Source organism: Salvia miltiorrhiza, chromosome 4 (assembly GCF_028751815.1).
Source record: "Salvia miltiorrhiza cultivar Shanhuang (shh) chromosome 4, IMPLAD_Smil_shh, whole genome shotgun sequence".
In the NCBI taxonomy this organism is placed as follows: Eukaryota; Viridiplantae; Streptophyta; class Magnoliopsida; order Lamiales; family Lamiaceae; genus Salvia; species Salvia miltiorrhiza.
This window is the reverse complement of record NC_080390.1, coordinates 16,822,649-16,838,056: the sequence shown is the minus strand read 5'-3', so window position 1 is coordinate 16,838,056 and position 15,408 is coordinate 16,822,649. Positions and strand designations below refer to the sequence as shown.

The 15,408-nt window shown below is 37.3% G+C and overlaps 2 long non-coding RNA genes across 2 annotated transcripts; both read right to left on the bottom strand.

Annotated features, from left to right (window-relative positions):
- Nucleotides 1-2,375: 2,375 nt before the first annotated feature.
- Nucleotides 2,376-4,139, bottom strand: LOC131019868 (uncharacterized). The gene is made up of 2 exons (XR_009100513.1): nucleotides 3,254-4,139; nucleotides 2,376-2,652 (listed from the first exon to the last, which is right to left on the bottom strand). It is a non-coding gene; the product is annotated as an uncharacterized LOC131019868 (long non-coding RNA).
- Nucleotides 4,140-12,197: 8,058 nt separating this feature from the next.
- Nucleotides 12,198-15,102, bottom strand: LOC131019865 (uncharacterized). The gene is made up of 2 exons (XR_009100510.1): nucleotides 14,945-15,102; nucleotides 12,198-12,423 (listed from the first exon to the last, which is right to left on the bottom strand). It is a non-coding gene; the product is annotated as an uncharacterized LOC131019865 (long non-coding RNA).
- Nucleotides 15,103-15,408: the final 306 nt, after the last annotated feature.

The following is a 15,408-nucleotide window of genomic DNA, read 5'->3' as shown; positions in this document are numbered from 1 at the left end:
TGCTGAAACGAAGCTTAGTGCCTAAGGCATTTTGGAGGCTGGTCCAGAATCGCGACGTAAATCTTGTGTCTCGATCGGAGATTATCGTATTGGGTATGCCTTGAAAGCAAACTATTTCTTTAACATATAACCTGGTGAGCCTATCGAGGTTCCAGATCATTTGGACTGGTAGGAAATGAACTGACTTGGTCAGTCGGTCAACAATTACCCATAGAGTTGTATTTCCTAACTATGATCTGAGTAGTCCCACCACGAAATCCATTGTGATGTGTTCCCATTTTAATTCTGGTATCTCTAGCGGTTGTAGAGTCTCATCTAGGCGTGTTGGCACACACGACACATTGCCACGTGGAATGCTACATCATTCTTTATGCCTTCCCACCGGAAACTTTGTCTCAAATCTTTATATATTTTCGTGTTGCCGGGGTGAGTGGCGTATGGTGCTGAGTGCGCTTCTGTGAGGATCTCCTTTTTTAGTGTTGGGTCATCGGGTAAAGCACAATCTTCCTCTGAAGGTCAGGGCATTATTCGCTTATTCCCTAATCTCTTGGGTCCTCTTGTTCTGCTAGCTAAGCATTTCTTTTCTAGAGCCTCACTCTGGCGCTCGACAGAGATGGTTCTCTCACGGAAATCTAGTTTAACAATCAACTCACGGAAATCTAGTTTAACAATCAACTCTGCTATTAGTTGATGGTACAGTCGTAATCTTTCACCAACTCTAGCTATCGTCTTTGTCTCATTTTGAGCTCATTCTTATCGAAAAAGTACTTCAGACTCTTTTGGTCTGTGAAAATCTCGCCCTTCGCTCCGTCTTTAGTGCGTACACGACAATTGCTAATTCTAAATCGTGTGTGGGATAATTCATCTCGTGTGGCCTTAACTTACGTGAAGCGTATGCCACAATCTTTTAGTTTTGCATTAGTACACGAGTGAGTCCAAACATCGAGGCATCAGTATATACCGTATATCTCTCACTTTCTTCCAGTACTGATGTCGTGGTCAATCGTTTCTTCCATTCTTGGAAACTGGCTTGGCACTCCAGTGTCCACTTGAAAGCTACTCCTTTCTTGAGTAGTTGCGTCATTGGTCGCGCTATCTTGGAAAATTCCTCGATGAATTGTCGGTGGTAGCCTGCCATCCCCAAGAAACTCATAATTTCAGTAACTGAAGTTGGTGCATTCCAGTTGCTTACGGCTTCCAGTTTTTCAGGGTCCACTTTGATCCCCTCTGCTGTCACAGTGTGACCTATGACTTGTACTTGTTTGAGCCAAAATTCACATTTGTTAAATTTGGCATACAATTCCTCCCTCCTTAGTGTTTCCAACACTATTCTGAGGTGCCCGACGTGTTGATGTGAGTCCACTGAGTAGATTAAGATATCTTTTATGAATACCAGTAAGAAACTATCGAAGTGCTGGTGGGATACCCTATTCATGAGATCCATGAATACTGGGGGCGCGTTTGTTAGCTCGAACGGCATCACCGTAAACTCATAGCGGTCGTATCTTGTCCGAAACACGATTTTCGAAATGTTGTCTTCTCAAATCTTGAGGTGGTGATAGCTTGATTGCAGGTTTATATTTGAGAATACTGATGTTCCTTTCAATTGATCGAGCAAATCGTCGATTCACACAAATCGTGATATTTAGAAATTCTTGATTTGATTTTGGACCCCATAATTTTGATTTAAGAATGAATTACTTCACTTAATTTGGCGTCCCAAACTGTTCATATCTCCATAGAGGTCGAGCCTTGTATTTTTACTTCAAAGAATTGGAATTTAACGATTAAATAATTAATTGCTTAATTCATGTGTATTCCTCACCATACCACCATAATATACTCACTCTGGCCAACAATTCTTTTCGTTTTTGTGGTTTTCGTGATTGCATGTGTGTTAATATTTTCTAACTGTTAAAACTTGAAATTTGTGTACATATATTTTATGTATTTATAAGAACGGAAATGACAAATGGACACCAAGTGTGCAGGACACTCGGTTAAAAAATCGGTTTTTTGCACTTTTCTAAGTGGGCCGGTTTTAATTAATTAGTGTTTTTACTTTTGTGTCCTTTGATTTTTTCTAGTTAATATAAATCCGAAATCAGTTTGTTTTCGTTTAGTTTGATTCCTTAATTTTCGTTTAGTTTGTTTCCTTTTTTTGAGTGGATTTTTAAAATGGCCACTTTCATATTGTAAAGATAAAAAATGTCTACTAAGATAAAAAACTTAAAAAATGTCCACTGTTACCAAAATACCTGTCACAGCCCGCCCTAACTAGGGATAGTTAGGCCGAGTGATCCACGACTATGGATGGGGTTAAAGAAGAAGGGGAAGAAAAGGGGCGTCATTTATAGCCGTAAAACTTACTCATCTTAATAAAACTCGTCATTTTTATTCATTAATACTCAATTGAAAACAGTCTATGAAAGACTGCATAAAAGTTAATTAATATCATTAATCAAATTATACATCATATGCAACCATTCTCTTAAGACTCAAAGTATGACATAACATACTATAACATCAACATCATCTTGCAGCGGAAAGTAGCTAGACATATGTATGAAGACATATTCTAGACAGGTTAACTATTTATTAACAACCCTGGAGACTCCGCTCATTGCAGCACCATCATCACATCAGCTCAACCTGCACATTTAGAAAACATATGCAGGGCTGAGTACAAAAGCACTCAGTGGGCACGTATGCCTAGGTATAAAAATACATGCTTCAAAACTATAAATTGTCATGCCATCATAATCAGTACAGCAAGGGAGTTTTTCGCTAAAAGGCCCAAGCTTACTAAGTTCATTTGTGATTCTTAAAGTTCGTCTGATCAGACTAAGTTCTTTTGTAATCTATCATATCTGGAACTTTGTGCCGGAGAGGTGGCCACCTCTCACGGTCACTTGACCGGCCAACCCGCTAGATGACTCACGGTCACTGGTGTACACTAGTCCTGGCAGGATAGCTATCAACTGCTCAGGACCCGAATTCGATTGCATCATTGGCAAAGCCAAAGCAGATAGATATCATACTAAAATTGAAACATTTTATGGCAAGACAATACTTGAAATAACTTTAACTCAAAGATTTTGTCATGAAATAACTTGTTTGAATGTAACATTTAAACTCATTTGATATATATGAAACTGAAATTAACAGTTAGATCATCTCATGCATTCATTCGTATAAGAGGCCTACGATACGTAGGGGATCTCTATATACGTATAGTAAAAGTAATGCCCACCTCGTTGTGTCTCTGTATCAATGAGTAACGTCACTCTCTCCCTCAAGTCGTTACTTCCCAAAAGGACCTTCATTGTTATGAAGAATTGATGAGAAGTTATAAAAGAAACCTCGATCAATAATCTAATCTCTTTTATGAAACATTAGTATCTCTAATGTTCATCTCTCTTGATTGTTAATCAATATAACAATTATTATCTCTCGTCATTACTCATTAATTATAACATCCTTATGTTATAATTAGCAGCTCTTCAATTAAAAGAAATATTTAACACATCGAAAAGTCCACTTTCTTAGCAGATCTATTCGCTCTCATCTCGTCTAATTAACCAATTAGAAGTTAAACTATCCATTAGGCATGTATTTGAGTCACGGGTCAACAAGAATTGACTATGCTCAAATCCTAATTTCACTAAAAATTTCGGCATGACCTATTCATATATAATGTCAACCACGAGATTTCAACGCGTGAATCTCACTACGTGAACTCGTCTCTCGACTCAAAACTTAACATCTTGACATCTTTTCAACGCAAACCAAACAATTCAAAATCATCAAAACTCTTTATCAGTAAACTATCATTTATACTCGACACCAATTGTTCGAGTGTCAGATACCAACATTTATGTGCGTTAATCATAACTCTCACAACTCACACCATTTAGTCATATCGTATCATCCATCAAAACAAATATAATCAAGTTGTTTTCTAGAAAGTTTTGCTGTTTTTGTGTCATCTTTAAAAATTCATAACAACCAACTCAATCATCATAAACTCTCATACCAATTGATCTCAAAAACTTCATGAAGTGTAGTTCACTCTAAAAATGGTAGTTAACCAAAAAGGTTAAAGGTTTTTGGAGATATTGCTCTTTTAGTGCAGGCTGTCAAAGATTGACAGTTTCTGCCAATTTTGTTTAGGCCATTAGAAACCAAGGCAAACCTTAATAAAATTCCATCAAATTTAATCAGCCAAAACTAAAGGTATCCTTGAAGATTTGGTTAAAATTTCACAAGAGAAAACGTTCATATGATCTGCCAAATAAACAATGAAACTCATACACTTTTACTGTTGGAAAAATATGACAGCAGAACAGGGCATTTTTGAAATAATAAACTGCTCTGTTTCAGAGGTCATAAAAATCGAAATCTTATGTTTTTAGAAAAGTATTGAAGTCTAGTTTCGTTTAAAAAAAACGGTGATGCAAAATCCTTCATGGATTAATAGATATAAACGTTTTTGTGAAGTCTACCAATAGTTGACAGATTCTGTCAAGGACTTTTCAAAATATCTTTAAAATAGCAAACATCATCCAAAAGACATGAAATTTTGCAGCAACGAAATAAACATATCATAGATAAACATACTAAAATTTCAGAGCCATCAAGCAATGAAAACTCATCGAAACATAAGCTTGAAACTGCTGTAAAATTTTGACAGAATTCCAGTTTTAATTTCGTTCAACAATTATCATCCATAAATTGTAAATCAATTAGCATGCTCATGTGATATCGTAGAACACATATACGCAATAATATTCATTATGCAACGTCTCTAACTTCACGAATTTAAATAATCATACTCTAAAAATTTATACAATTTTCGTGCTTGGAAAAATACGAATTTAATATATATCGATTCTAGCATACCCCTAAGCACAAATATCAAGTCAAAACGATCAAACAAAAATCGAAAGACAAGCTAATATGTGAAAAACGGGGCTGCCCTCATGGGTTTCATAGCTACGGTTCGTTCCGTTCTTACTCCCTTCATTAAACATGCTCAACATCTACCCAAGAACAACATACTAAAAATTTCACGACGATCCGACGTCGTTTCAAAATAAAGTCGAGAATCGACGTTTTTCGACGTCGACGAAAATCGAAAAGAAAACCATCAAAACGTAGGTAGAGATCTTACCTACTTAGATACGTGATCGAAAAGATGATCGGCGTTCATCTCGGTGCTCAAATCAGAGCTCAAAAGCTTGAGCTCAAGCTAAAAATGGTATATGCGTGAATGGTGTGTGTGTTTTAGGTGTTAGTGTGTGTGAGTTGTGTGTGGGCTGAAAATCAACGTGAGTTAAGAGTGTTTGACTGAACTTGGGCGGTTGGGGGGTGGTTTTGGTGGGGTAGGGTTAGATATTTAGTCGTTAAATATCTCGTCTCGTCTCGTCTCGTCTCGTCTCGTCTCGTTTTAACGACTAACAACCCATACTCTTCGTTACTCGCCCTCTCAACCTCTACTCACTTTCATTACACTCGTAATTCTATATAAATATAGAAAACGCAAGCTCGTTCTCGAAATTCTGATAAACGAGCTCGGTTCGTTTATCGAGAAATCCCGATTTAGTATTCACTCGTCGTCCAAAAATAAAAACTTTCATTATTGGACTCGTATCGAAAAACTAAGAATATTTCTCGACGACGTGCACGTAAGATTTTGAAAGTCGACAAAAAGACGAAATAGCCGTATTTTACTATTCATCGTCAAAAAGTCAAAAATTTCAAAAACGTCTTAACGGACTCAGATTTCACTTCCGAGTTCACCGTTCTCATTCAAATAATTATCTAGAATTATTTGAATACTCAAACTCAAATATGGATATAAAATCCCACATCATTCTCACATCATCAAAAGAACATCTCAACATTTTTAAAATATAACAACAAAACTTCATATAACTCTTCATCTCTTTACAAAGTAAATCAAACAAGGGATCTAAACCCTAATTACTCAAATTCAATCAATTAAACACGTCATCAAAAGCCCGGGTATTACATACCATCCCCCTTAAAATAAATTTCGTCCCGAAATTTGTACCTCCTGTAAATGTTTCGGGCACTTCTCTCACATCATATCATCAAGCTCTCTTTCCACTTCTTTCTAACTATAACGTCTCCACTGGACTTTAACCAGTGCAATCGATTTATTTCTCAATTGTCGAATCTTATGATTTAGCATCATCTGAGGTCTCTCTCTTCATAACTCAAGTCTGGTTCTAAGATCATTTCTTCTTAGTAAACCACATGGTTTGGGTCGGAAATATGTATCCTCTCAATTGTGACACGTGAAACACGTTATGCACATTTCCAAAGCTAGGTGGCAAAGCCAACCTATACGCTATTGGACCTATCTTTTGCAATATCTCGTAAGGACTTATAACTCTGGGTCTAAGCTGTCCTTTAACTCCAAATCTATTCATCCCCTTTGAGGGTGAAACCTTCAAGAAAACTTTGTCTCTTATCTCGAAACTTTGTCTCACATCTTATAGGTAAACTCAATTAGTGGCAACACATTCTCCCGATTTACTCCTCTATCAAGGATAGTAGTTCCTATAATATCTTCTATCGCCTGCTATGCTAACATTCATCCTTGTACCCAACTCTTTCTGTAACTCATCCAAAAACGTGATGTAAATTTTTTTTTTTTTTTTTTCTGAGGTGATCTACACCGGTACTCAATGCAATCTTATAATCTCACGAACGTACAATTGTGATAACTTATCTGGTCCATACGCGATTAGGATCGGTATGAAATGTGCAGATTTTGTTAGTCGATCTACAATCACCCAAATTGCTGTATTTCCTCTTTGACTTTTGGGTAAAGCTGTCACAAAATCCATCGCTATGTGATCCCATTTCCACTCGGGAATCTCCAACGGTTTTAACTTCCCATAGGGTCGTTGGTGTAATGCTTTCACTTGCTGACAAGCTAAGCATCGCTCTACAAACGAAGCTATGTCTTGTTTCATTCCGTCCCACAAAAATCTCTTTTTTCACAACCTGATACATCTTTGTGCCTCCTGGGTGGGCGGTGTAAGGCGTGTCATGAGTCTCACTCATGATCGTATTCTTAAGTTCATCATCGCGGGGAATGCATCTTCTCCCCTCAAATAAGATAGCATTGTCTGATGTTTTTTTTTTTTTTTGTAACTCTTGAGATCTCCTGCTCTTATCCTTTCTCGTAACTTGTTCATTGTCTCATCTTTCCTTGTGCTTCAATCACCATTTTCCTCAAACTAGGCATCGTCGCAACAATACTTGCTATCGTCCCTGGTGGTTTTATCATCTCTATCCTCATCTTGTCAAAGTCCTTTATAAGCTCATCCTCTCTCGTGAGAATACATCCTAACTTTGACGAGACCTTTCGGCTCAATGCATCGGCTACTACATTGGCCTTGCCAGGGTGATAGTTAATGTCGCAGTTAACATCATTTACTAATTCGAGCCATCTCATTTGTCTCATGTTAATATCCTTATGCTTGAAAAAGTATTTCAAAGTTTTGTGGTCCGTGAAAATCTCACATCTAACTCCGTAGAGATGATGTCTCCAATTTTTTTTTTTTTTTTTTTTTTTTTTTGGGCATGCACAACGGCTGCAAGCTCTAAATCATGCATTGGATAATTTATCTCGTGGGATCTAAGTTGTCGTGATGCATAGACTATAACTCTTCCTTCTTGCATCAAAACACATCCTAGCCCATTCTTTGACGCATCTGTGTAGATGGTATACTCTTTATCCATTTCCAGGACTAGCAGCACTGGTGTTGTAGTCAATTTCCTTTAAGCTCTTAAAAACTCTCTTTACACTCCTCTTTCCAATTGTACTTAGCTTCTTTTCTCGGTCTTGCTATCGTGGAAAATCCTTCAATAAACCTCTTCTAGTATCCTGCTAAGCCTAAAAAGTTGCGAATCTCGTTAGGCGTAGTTGGTGATCTTTACTCATGTACAACTTGTACCTTGACGGGGTCAACTTTAATTCCTTCGGATGATACAATATGTCCTAGAAAAGTTACTTCGTTCAACCAAAACTCGCACTTGGTGAATTTGGCAAAAAGCTTCTCAACTCTTAGCGTTTCCAACATCGTTCTCAAATGTTTTGGCGCTCCTGCTCATTCTTCGAATAGATGAGAATATCATCTATGAAAACTAGGATAAATTTATCCAGTTATTGATGGAACACTCGATTCATGTGATCCATGAAAACTACTGGTGCCTTTCGTCAAACCGAATGGCATAACTACTGAACTCATAGTGCTCATACCTCATTTGAAAAGCTGTCTTAGGTGTATCCTTCCTGTCAAAATTTGCAACTGGTGGTAATATGATCTCAAGTCAACTTTCAAGAAAAAGCTCGCTCCTCGTAATTGATCAAACAAGTCATCTATCCTCGGCTAAAGGATATTTGTTCTTGAGTGTCAATTATTCAGATCTCGATAATCTATGCACATTCTCAACGTGTCCATCCTTCTTTTTGACAAAAAGGACTGGTGCTTCCCACGGGGATAACACTAGGTCTAATAAAACCTAACTCGAGCAATTCTTGTAGCTGAATCTTCAGCTCTTGTAGCTCCTTAGGCGCCATTCTATAGGGTGCCTTCGACACTAGTGCTGATCCAGGTTCTAGGATCGATAGTGAACTCCAACTGTCTTGTTGGTGGCAATCCTGGTAAGACCTCGGGAAATACATCTCTATATTCCCTTACCACTACTACATCCTCAAAGTTTTTTACTTGATTCTCCTTCATCATTCAAGTAAACTAGGTAAGCTTGTGCTCCTTTCTTCTTTACCAATTTCGACGCCTGAAGTGCCGAAATGATTGGAATTCTCTTCTTTCTATCAATGTCGTGAAAACATGTCTGTTCCTTCCCAGGTGGTTGGAAAGTTATCTGTCTCTTCTTACAATCAATCGGGCCAAAGTTCTCTACTAACCATTCCATCCTTAGAATAATGTCTACGTTCCACATAGGCATTAAGTGCAAGGTTCTTGCTTTCATCTTTAGTGATCCTAACTCAAGCTCTAAGCTAGAAATCATGTAAGAAACTGTAGTAGCTCTTTCTACAGGAGTGATTACTCTCAACTCGGGACTAGCTCATTTTGGTTCGAGTTTGAAGGTAACATGCTTCAAACAATTAACGAATGCGAGGCTCCTGTAATAAACAGGATTCTAACTAGTGCATCCAATAACTTGCCCATACTACCTTAAAGTCCTGCCTTAAACCGGCACATAAAACTCAGACATCTCTTCATCAGTATCCATCTTCTGATGAGCAAATCGTGATAGCTCACAGAATTCTCGGTTATACTCTACAACCAATTTCTTTCCTTGCATCAAACTTCGATAATCAGCCTCTCGCTGCTTACTGTACTCCTCGGTACATACTTCTCAAGAGTAGTCTTCAATTGTTCTCAAGTATAGTTTGCCAGTTGCTCGGGTGTTAAAGTCCTCTGACGTGCCTCTCACTGGTCTTATACATCAAAAGAATCTACTAGGATAACTCAAAAGTTGTAAGGGTTCAACCCTAGAATGACATCAAATTGCAACAAATTGTTCAAGAGACTCAAATGAATGACCAGAGGGTAGAATGAAGTAACTACCAGGTCGAACAAAAATGACCTAGAGTAAGAACCCATCTGGCTTTTCAACCGAAAGTTGAAACACATGGGTTTATAAACCCAAAACACGTCTACTGAGATTTGGATCATGCGGACTGGCCAGGTCCAACATAATCACTCCCCAGTCACACGGGATATACTATCCCGAACTTGGAAATTCTGTGTCTTCTAAACCCTCAACATACTATACATAACAAAACTTAAGTTCACACCAGCAAGCTAAAAGCTTAAACTCAGGGTCCTATGTTCTAGACTCTTGTTTCGAAAGTTCAATATTTTTCGACTCTCCTCTCATGTTGCGGTGGTGGTGGCGGAGTATTATCCCGCCTATCCTTCACATCACACTCTTGATGACATCTTTGAGGCATTTTTTGAAATCACAAAAGGAAACTCAACTCGACCAACGCTCTAAGCATCATCGAAACTCAAGTTCAATTTACTAACTCAACTTTAAGGAAACCCTCACGGTCACCTTAACATTCATCTATAAGGCAATAAGCACTCACGAAATGCTAACAAAAAGACCACTCTGGTCAACCTAATATATCCATCAGTAGAATGCCTCTTTTTAGAGGACTTACATAAAGGGGTTATTTAAACCCTACAAAAACCATAGTATCTATCGTAATGTCCCTTCTAAATCGACACCATTAATAGTACTATGTCTCGGTCTGGACCTCCTACGGTAATTGCTACCAGTTAACTCATCTAGTTGCTACTTTAGCACACTAGGAACATCCATCTATTTAACATCAGTAGGGTACTAAATTCGCATGCTTATCTATCATCATGTCAAAATCTCAAGTACCAGTATCTCCTAAGTAAGTTATATACATCGCAATGTAATTGCAACTAATCAAAAACGAGGGTGTACCGCGCATACTCTCAAGATCATCCTTAGCTCTAGCCTACATCGACTTCTCTTCTCATCCTCATCAACTCTAGCTCTCCTCGGCTACTTCTCATCCTCATTATCGTTTATCATTTTATCATCTTTGGTAACTGATACTTAAGGATCGACTCGATATCTACTACACTCTTCTAGAGTCCCTGGTAGAAAACAAGCATCCGGTCAGTAGATCCGCATAGAAAATCTGGGTATCTGTAACAAATCCCATCTCCTGTGGGTCCAATTCTCAAGACGACATGTCCTATCATATTGAGTGGCTTTCTTCCTTGCTCAATCCTACCACTCGATTGGTAGCACGGGGACTAGGTGCACGATGCCATCCAGTCTAGTAACAACCATAAGCTTTCATCCTTTCATAGTCTATGAACATGTGTTTGAAAATCTGCTAGGGTATCTCTGTACCACATACTGTACGCCTCGTCCTCGTATCCGATCTTTCCTGAGTTCGATCTCACAACAGTCCACTTTCGTGCAGTGCCAACAGTCCTGGCCAACCTATAAGGAGAACTTAAAGGTGACTCTAGGAACTAACTCTACTTGGCTCCAGCAACAGAAATAAACAAAACATAACTTAGCAAAACTCCTACTAAGTAGTACTGTTATCTTAAAACTCAAGCTCAAAACATCTAAATTCTCATCTCGTCCCATCTTTACATAGTAGGTAACCTCTCTAAACAATGATATTAGATCCCTTAATCTAAATCATCGTGACTCAGTAAGACAACTCAACAATTTTCTCTCAAAGCCATCTCCAAAGACTATGGCTCATGATACCTCCTCAAGTACCATTAAGGTTGCGTGAGCAAAACTCGCGTCACAAAACAACTCAACATATCGTACAATATCTCATTGCATGCATGCTAATAACTCATCATTAATCATGTTATTATACTCAAGCTCATAACTCAAACTCATAACTCAAACCAACAAGTACTTAAAGCGATTGCTAATTCTCTCAAGCTTTAGCTCTAAGTTCTCATTTCATCCTTCTACTTAGTAAAAAAAATCTCTCTTAACAATGACATTAGATTCCTTCATCTAAATCATCGTGACTTATCACAACTGCTCAAACAATTCTCATCACAAAACATCTCAAATACATCACATCATAACTCATAATTATGCATCCTCAATCATATAACATCATATGATATAAACGCTCTCATGATTCATCATGTAACATCAACATATGCTCTTACAACATAATAACTCATTATTAATCATGTTGTCATCCTCAAACTCAAACTATGCACCTTTAAAGTGTAAGATCATAACTCATCATATAACCTCAACATCATGCTCTTCAAAATTTAACGTCAAATAAACTTTGAAATTTTACATACCTCGTTGAGCCTGGTGTGATGGTGCGCCGAGCTCACGGTTGTTAATAACTATTAGTCTAGTGACTCATTCTAGACTAAACTCAAGACTTCAAATTCAGAGCTTTCCTTCGCTTTGATACCACTCTGTCACAGCCCGCCCTAACTATGGATAGTTAGGCCGAGTGATCCACGACTAGGGATGGGGTTAAAGAAGAAGGGGAAGAAAAGGGGCGTCATTTATAGCCGTAAAACTTACTCATCTTAATAAAACTCGTCATTTTTATTCATTAATACTCAATTGAAAACAGTCTATGAAAGACAGCATAAAACTTAATTAATATCATTAATCAAGTTATACATCGTATGAAACCATTCTCTTAAGACTCAAAGTATGACATAACATACTATAACATCAACAACATCTTGCAGCGGAAAGTAGCTAGACATATGTATGAAGACATATTCTAGACAGGTTAACTATTTATTAACAACCCTGGAGACTCCGCTCATTGCAGCACCATCATCACATCAGCTCAACCTGCACATTTAGAAAACATATGCAGGGCTGAGTACAAAAGCACTCAGTGGGCACGTATGCCTAGGTATAAAAATACATGCTTCAAAACTGTAAATTGTCATGCCATCATAAACAGTACAGCAAGGGAGTTTTTCGCTAAAAAGGCCCAAGCTTACTAAGTTCATTTGTGATTCTTAAAGTTCGTCTGATCAGACTAAGTTCTTTTGTAATCTATCATATCTGAAACTTTGTGCCGGAGAGGTGGCCACCTCTCACGGTCACTTGACCGGCCAACCCGCTAGATGACTCACGGTCACTGGTGTACACTAGTCCTGGCAGGATAGCTATCAACTGCTCAGGACCCGAATTCGATTGCATCATTGGCAAAGCCAAAGCAGATAGATATCATACTAAAATTGAAACATTTTATGGCAAGACAATACTTGAAATAACTTTAACTCAAAGATTTTGTCATGAAATAACTTGTTTGAATGTAACATTTAAACTCATTTGATATATATGAAACTGAAATTAACAGTTAGATCATCTCATGCATTCATTCGTATAAGAGGCCTACGATACGTAGGGGATCTCTATATACATATAGTAAAAGTAATGCCCACCTCGTTGTGTCTCTGTATCAATGAGTAACGTCACTCTCTCCCTCAAGTCGTTACTTTCCAAAAGGACCTTCATCGTTATGAAGAATTGGTGAGAAGTTATAAAAGAAACCTCGATCAATAATCTAATCTCTTTTATGAAACATTAGTATCTCTAATGTTCATCTCTCTTGATTGTTAATCAATATAACAATTATTATCTCTCGTCATTACTCATTAATTATAACATCCTTATGTTATAATTAGCAGCTCTTCAATTAAAAGAAATATTTAACACATCGAAAAGTCCACTTTCTTAGCAGATCTATTCGCTCTCATCTCGTCTAATTAACCAATTAGAAGTTAAACTATCCATTAGGCATGTATTTGAGTCACGGGTCAACAAGAATTGACTATGCTCAAATCCTAATTTCACTAAAAATTTCGGCATGACCTATTCATATATAATGTCAACCACGAGATTTCAACGCGTGAATCTCACTACGTGAACTCGTCTCTCGACTCAAAACTTAACATCTTGACATCTTTTCAACGCAAACCAAACAATTCAAAATCATCAAAACTCTTTATCAGTAAACTATCATTTATACTCGACACCAATTGTTCGAGTGTCAGATACCAACATTTATGTGCGTTAATCATAACTCTCACAACTCACACCATTTAGTCATATCGTATCATCCATCAAAACAAATATAATCAAGTTGTTTTCTAGAAAGTTTTGCTGTTTTTGTGTCATCTTTAAAAATTCATAACAACCAACTCAATCATCATAAACTCTCATACCAATTGATCTCAAAAACTTCATGAAGTGTAGTTCACTCTAAAAATGGTAGTTAACCGAAAAGGTTAAAGGTTTTTGGAGATATTGCTCTTTTAGTGCAGGCTGTCAAAGATTGACAGTTTCTGCCAATTTTGTTTAGGCCATTAGAAACCAAGGCAAACCTTAATAAAATTCCATCAAATTTAATCATCCAAAACTAAAGGTATCCTTGAAGATTTGGTTAAAATTTCACAAGAGAAAACGTTCATATGATCTGCCAAATAAACAATGAAACTCATACACTTTTACTGTTGGACAAATATGACAGCAGAACAGGGCATTTTTGAAATAATAAACTGCTCTGTTTCAGAGGTCATAAAAATTGAAATCTTATGTTTTTAGAAAAGTATTGAAGTCTAGTTTCGTTTAAAAAAAACGGTGATGCAAAATCCTTCATGGATTAATAGATATAAACGTTTTTGTGAAGTCTACCAATAGTTGACAGATTCTGTCAAGGATTTTTCAAAATATCTTTAAAATAGCAAACATCATCCAAAAGACATGAAATTTTGCAGCAACGAAATACACATATCATAGATAAACATACTAAAATTTCAGAGCCATCAAGCAATGAAAACTCATCGAAACATAAGCTTGAAACTGCTGTAAAATTTTGACAGAATTCCAGTTTTAATTTCGTTCAACAATTATCATCCATAAATTGTAAATCAATTAGCATGCTCATGTGATATCGTAGAACACATATACGCAATAATATTCATTATGCAACGTCTCTAACTTCACGAATTTAAATAATCATACTCTAAAAATTTATACAATTTTCGTGCTTGGAAAAATACGAATTTAATATATATCGATTCTAGCATACCCCTAAGCACAAATATCAAGTCAAAACGATCAAACAAAAATCGAAAGACAAGCTAATATGTGAAAAACGGGGCTGCCCTCATGGGTTTCATAGCTACGGTTCGTTCCGTTCTTACTCCCTTCATTAAACATGCTCAACATCTACCCAAGAACAACATACTAAAATTTCACGACGATCCGACGTCGTTTCAAAATAAAGTCGAGAATCGACGTTTTTCGACGTCGACGAAAATCGAAAAGAAAACCATCAAAACGTAGGTAGAGATCTTACCTACTTAGATACGTGATCGAAAAGATGATCGGCGTTCATCTCGGTGCTCAAATCGGAGCTCAAAAGCTTGAGCTCAAGCTAAAAAATGGTATATGCGTGAATGGTGTGTGTGTTTTAGGTGTTAGTGTGTGTGAGTTGTGTGTGGGCTGAAAATCAACGTGAGTTAAGAGTGTTTAACTGAACTTGGGCGGTTGGGGTGGTTTTGGTGGGGTAGGGTTAGATATTTAGTCGTTAAATATCTCGTCTCGTCTCGTCTCGTCTCGTTTTAACGACTAACAACCCATACTCTTCGTTACTCGCCCTCTCAACCTCTACTCACTTTCATTACACTCGTAATTCCATATAAATATAGAAAACGCAAGCTCGTTCTCGAAATTCTGATAAACGAGCTCGGTTCGTTTATCGAGAAATCCCGATTTACTATTCACTCGTCGTCCAAAAATAAAAACTTTCATTATTGGACT